This window comes from Marmota marmota, unplaced genomic scaffold, assembly GCF_001458135.2.
Source record: "Marmota marmota marmota unplaced genomic scaffold, marMar, whole genome shotgun sequence".
Lineage (NCBI taxonomy): Eukaryota > Metazoa > Chordata > Mammalia > Rodentia > Sciuridae > Marmota > Marmota marmota.
This window is the reverse complement of record NW_026006039.1, coordinates 349,555-354,946: the sequence shown is the minus strand read 5'-3', so window position 1 is coordinate 354,946 and position 5,392 is coordinate 349,555. Positions and strand designations below refer to the sequence as shown.

The 5,392-nt window shown below is 35.4% G+C and overlaps 1 pseudogene; it reads left to right on the top strand.

Moving 5' to 3' along the window:
• Positions 1 to 75: 75 nt before the first annotated feature.
• Positions 76 to 980, top strand: LOC107161086 (annotated as a pseudogene).
• The last annotated feature ends 4,412 nt before the right edge of the window (positions 981 to 5,392 follow it).

The following is a 5,392-nucleotide window of genomic DNA, read 5'->3' as shown; positions in this document are numbered from 1 at the left end:
TATATATATATATATATATATATATATATATATATATATATATCACCTTACTATAGGTGAAACATTTTTAAGAGAATGGCACTAATTAATGAAAACCACCCTAAAGGTTTTGCTGACCATCCGTAGCTAGTGCTTCCATTATTTGTTATTCTTTTCTTAGCATACCCCATTGGTGGGAAACTGCCATCATTCTGGTGTCCAAGTTAGACTCTCAACTTCATAGCCCCATGTATTTCTTCCTCACCAACCTCTGCTTTCTGGACATCTGTTTAACCACAAGCATCGTGCCTCAGCTGCTGTTTAATTGGGAAGCTCTAAGACAACCATCAGCTATGTGGAGTGTGCAGTTCATGTTTATTTTTTCAGCACAGTGGGAGACACAGAATTTCTTCTTCTGGCTCTTATGTCTTTTGACCACGATGTGTCCTTCTGCAGACCTCTGCATTGCATCCTCATCATGAATTAGCGCATCTGTGTCCTATTAGGGTTAATTTTGTGAATGAGTGGAATTATTTATGGAGTTTTTGAGGTCACTCTTATATTACAGTTGCCACTGTGTGGCATCAATAATCTGGATCACTTGTTTTGTGAGATTCCAGTTCTGATAAAGACTGCCTCTGGGGAAAAGGAAAATAATGAGCTTGCACTCTCTGTGGCATGCATTTTTGTAATAGCTGTTCCTCTGTGCCTAATTCTTGCCTCCTATGCTAATATTGGGCATATTATATTTAAGATCAAATCTTCTGAAGGAAGTAAAAAGGCATTTGGGACATCTTATTGTAGTTCTTTTATGTTATGATCCAGCAATTATCATGTACCTTCAGCCCGCTTCTTCCATCTCAAGGGAACAACCCAAGTTCATGGCTCTGTTCTATGGATTGTTGACTCCTACACTCAACTCCTTCATCTGTACCCTGAGAAATAAGGATGTGAAGCCGGCATTAGGCAAGCTGTTGAGAAGCATTTTTAGTTCCAGGTAATACTTGGTAAATCAAATGAAACGTTTTCAAAATTAGAGTTGATTTACTTGGTTCTCTTTAATAGTTCATTTTATCTTATAATTCCAGCTCATGTTACATATTCTTCTTCCAAAGAATATTTGTCACATTCTTCACAATCATGTCAAAAAATAAATAAAGTTAGCTAATATGTATCTGTGTAATATGCATCTGTGGCACTCTGTGGAAACATTATAATGGTTCTATTATGGAACATACATGGTGAAATAGTAATTTCATTTAGTAGTTTTAAATTTAGGAATATAAACTGATTAGTTCACACTAGTCATCATAGCAATTCCATGGTAACCATTCATCAGTGGGCTTCCCATCCATTCAATTGAGAAACATTTTCCTCACTCTGTAAGATTAGCCAAGGTCTGTGTGCACAGCCTGTCTGCACTCTGTATTCTGTGTGAAACACTGTATGCTTTCCAACAATCAAAAATTTTTCAACCTCAGTTCATGTTGATGTGACATACACTCAACAAATGAAAAATCGCTGTTATTTTTCAAGGTCAGATGGCAAAAAATGGAATACATACTACCTTTGCACAAGAATATATCATTATCTTAGGGAAACAACTAAAAAAGGAGACGCATGAGAAAGACAACACAAAAATAGGAAAAGGTTGCTGTGAGTTAGTGAATATTTGACCATATTTTGTATTTGAAACCTTATCTAATGTTTCAAAAAATCTTCAGGGAAGTATAAACCACAGTTGATATATAACGAAGTACCTCATTGATTCTTGAGCTCTTACAGTTTATATTAGAACTGAAAATTGAAAGCATTTCTTTTATTATTTGGGGGTACAGGTTTACTCACTTTACCTTTTACTTTGTCCCCTTTAAATATTATTTCATTTTTTAATGTGGTAAAGTACACATAACATTTATCATTTTGCTTTTTTTGACGTATACTTCAGAAGTAGATTCCCCTTGTGCAATCATCACCACCATGCATCTCCAGACATCTTTTGATCTTCACAACCTGCATCTCTGTACCAATTAAACAATAAATCCAATTCCCACCTCCAAACTCTGACAACCACTATTTTGCTTTTTATCTCTGTGAATGGTTGCCTTAGTTAACTCATACAGGTGGAATCATACTGTATTTAGTATAGGGTCTTCTGGATTCATTCAGGTCATAGTAGGTGTCAGAATTTCCAAATCTTTCCTCATGCATAAATTTTGTTTCTATTTAGATCATTGGTATTTTTTTTATTTTAAATAGGAAGACAATATTGTATGATTTTGTTATAACAACATAATGTCTTGGAATTACATTAATTACCAAAAAAATCAACTCTTTTCAATTTATAGTAATCTATTTAAAAATACAATGGATTACCGGATATGATGGTGCATACCAGTAATCCCAGTGCTTGGGAGGCTGAGGCACAAGGACAGTGAGTTCAAAGCCAGCCTCAGCAACAGCTAGATACGTAGAAACTCAGTGAGACCCTGTGTCTAAATAAAATACAAAATAGGGCTGGGGATATAGCTCAGCAGTTGAGTGACCCTGAATTCAATCCCCAGTACAAAAACAAAACAATAGATACTTAAAATTATGTTTCCAAAATCATAAATAATTCAATAAATTTCAAGCTAAAAATTACAAATTCTTAAAATTGAAAATGGGATATATGTTAAACCACCAGGTACCCAAAGTAATTGTAATGTTAAAGAATGTGTATTCTTATATGTGATAAAAACTTATAGGACTTTAAATACTAACATTATGTACAACCCTGAATTTAAGACCATACGAAGTAAAATTAAAAGTTGTTTAAAATAGAAAAATATCTAAAATTTTTTGTTAAAGTAGCAATGAGGTCCTTCACTAAGATGTGTGTTAAAAATGTAAAAGAAGGGCTGGGGTTGTGGCTCAGGGGTAGAGCACTTGCCTAGCATGTGTGAGGCACTGAGTTTGATCCTCAGCACCACATAAAAATACCTAAATAAAGGTATTGTGTTCATCTACAACTTAAGAAATATTAAATAAGTGTAAAAGAAGCAGAAATTGTGAGAAATTAGTATAGTAGGTTGACTTGGAAATTTTATAAAATATAAGTACTCTGAGAAAGATATGAGCCATTGATAGTGGTTATATTTCATATATACAGAAATGAATAGAAGATATAAATTTTTTTCAAGAAGTAAATATCAAGAAGAGCATTTTCTAAAAGGGAGGTAGAACAAGTGATAAGATTTATCAATAATTGTCCTTCTGCAGAAATGTAAAGTTTAAACATAAAGTTTTGTGATGATTCTAATGTAAAATTTCACAAGAACAAAGAAAGAGGTGAGAGATCACAGTACCTGATTATTACATAATAAGAAGACACTAGATTGAAGATAGCAGGAAAGATTATTTTACATTACCCATGTCACTATTTCCTCATCCCCACACAGAAGAATGCAGAGAGAGATACCATCTATTTGAAGAAAGGAAAGGAAAATAAGCATATACTTTTATTTAAAACTCAACACTGAACCAACCAAGTAAAATTCTAGACCAAACAAACAATCATAGCCCCTGACCACAGGCTCAGTCTTCATATTGCCTCCAACACCAGGTGGGAAATGTAGCCACTGGGAGGGAGATTCACTCTCTAGGTAAAATCCCTGCTGACAGAATACAGGACATTTGGACTTTTTTGAAATTTTCATGGCCTCAATTGTTGTGGTCCTCAGATATACTCTAGTGCAATGGGAGCCTTGAGGCCATAGCCTTCAGGTACACCCCTGAGTTACAACAGCTCCAAGGACCAAAATATTTCAATCCAGCATGTATTAGGGTTCTCAAGAGGAACAGAATGAACAGGAAGTATAATTATAAAAAGGGGATTTATTAGGTTGGCTTATGTGACCAGAAGCTGAATAGTCCATAATGGCCATCTGTAGCCTGGAGAGCTGGGAGAACCAGTAGCAGCAAAGTCCAAGAGACTGAAGCCCCAGAACAAGAGGGATCAATGGTGCTACTCTAATCTGAGATCTGAGCTTTCTAGAGAATCACTGTCAGAGTCCACTGCGGAAAAGTGAAGAAGCAAGAATCTGATATCCTCAGACAATCACAGCAGCAATCAAGAACCCATTCAAGAAGAATTGAGCTTACATCTGCTGCTGCTTCTTTGTATTCCCAACTTTATTCCATTCAAGCCATCATCCTATTGGTTGGTGCTGCCCATGCTTGGGGAAAAACTCCTTTCCAGTTGGCTATCCCACATGCCAATCATTCCTAGACACACCCTCACTGATACAACCATAATCCTCTCAATCCTTGGTATTTTTTAAGCCAATCAAATGGATAATTCAAATTAACCATTACAGCACTATAATAAAGGTAATTGTCAAAGGATATAAAAACCATATCAGAGAGTCTGGCCAAAAATCTATGGACATATTTACATTCCTGCACAAAACTAATATGTCAAGACTGGAATTAACACCTACTTCTTCAAAGCTTAGACATTGTAATAGTCAAGCCAAGGTGACTCCATTTTATAAAACAGCCATGCCAAATACAAGGGTCATGACTGGGGCAAGTTGTTCTTTTCCTTTTGCTCTAGAAACCCTTAAGAACACAGAACTACCTAGTGGGGCATTGTTTCTGTAACTAGGATAACAGGGCTGTGTTTCTGTAATTGGGATGACTGAACTATTGTGATTGGTTAAGCTTCCCGCCACCTGGCTGCACTCTCCTGCTTCTGTAACTTGGCTTGCTTGCATTGACTAGACCCCCAAAGGTCCCTTTTGCAGTTTTCGGGTTTATAAAGAGCACCCTTGTAATAGTTTGGGGCTAATAAGGAGAATAACTTTATGTTCTGGTCAGTCACCACCAGTGTGCTTCAATAAAGGCTTGATTCTATTATATGTGAGTAGTCTGGAACTCAATTTATGAAACCCAGGGACATTGCTTTAACTATAACAACATCAATGCAGGAACAACCAGAGAAACATGATATCACCAAAAATCACAAAATAAAGTGGCAGCAACTGACCATAAAGAGATGAATTACCTGACAAATAATTAAAATAACTGCTTTAAGAGAATTGGTTGAACTTCAAGAAAGCACAAATAAATGAGAATGATATGAAATTCAAAGAATGAGAAAGAGTAAGTGACCAGAACAGGAAATTTAATAGATTAAAACAATAAAGAAATTTGAACAGAAGCCCAAAGCTGGAATACACAAATGAGGAGTACTATTTAAAACATCTACAACATAATTATTCTCCAGAAGACAAATCTTTGAACTCAAACACAGATAATTTTAAAATACTTATAGGAGAAAAAGAAAAGAAGATGATGTGGTATAAAAAAAGGATTATAAGATTTATGGGACAAAATAAGAAAAATTTGGAGTTATAGGAGTTAAAGAAGA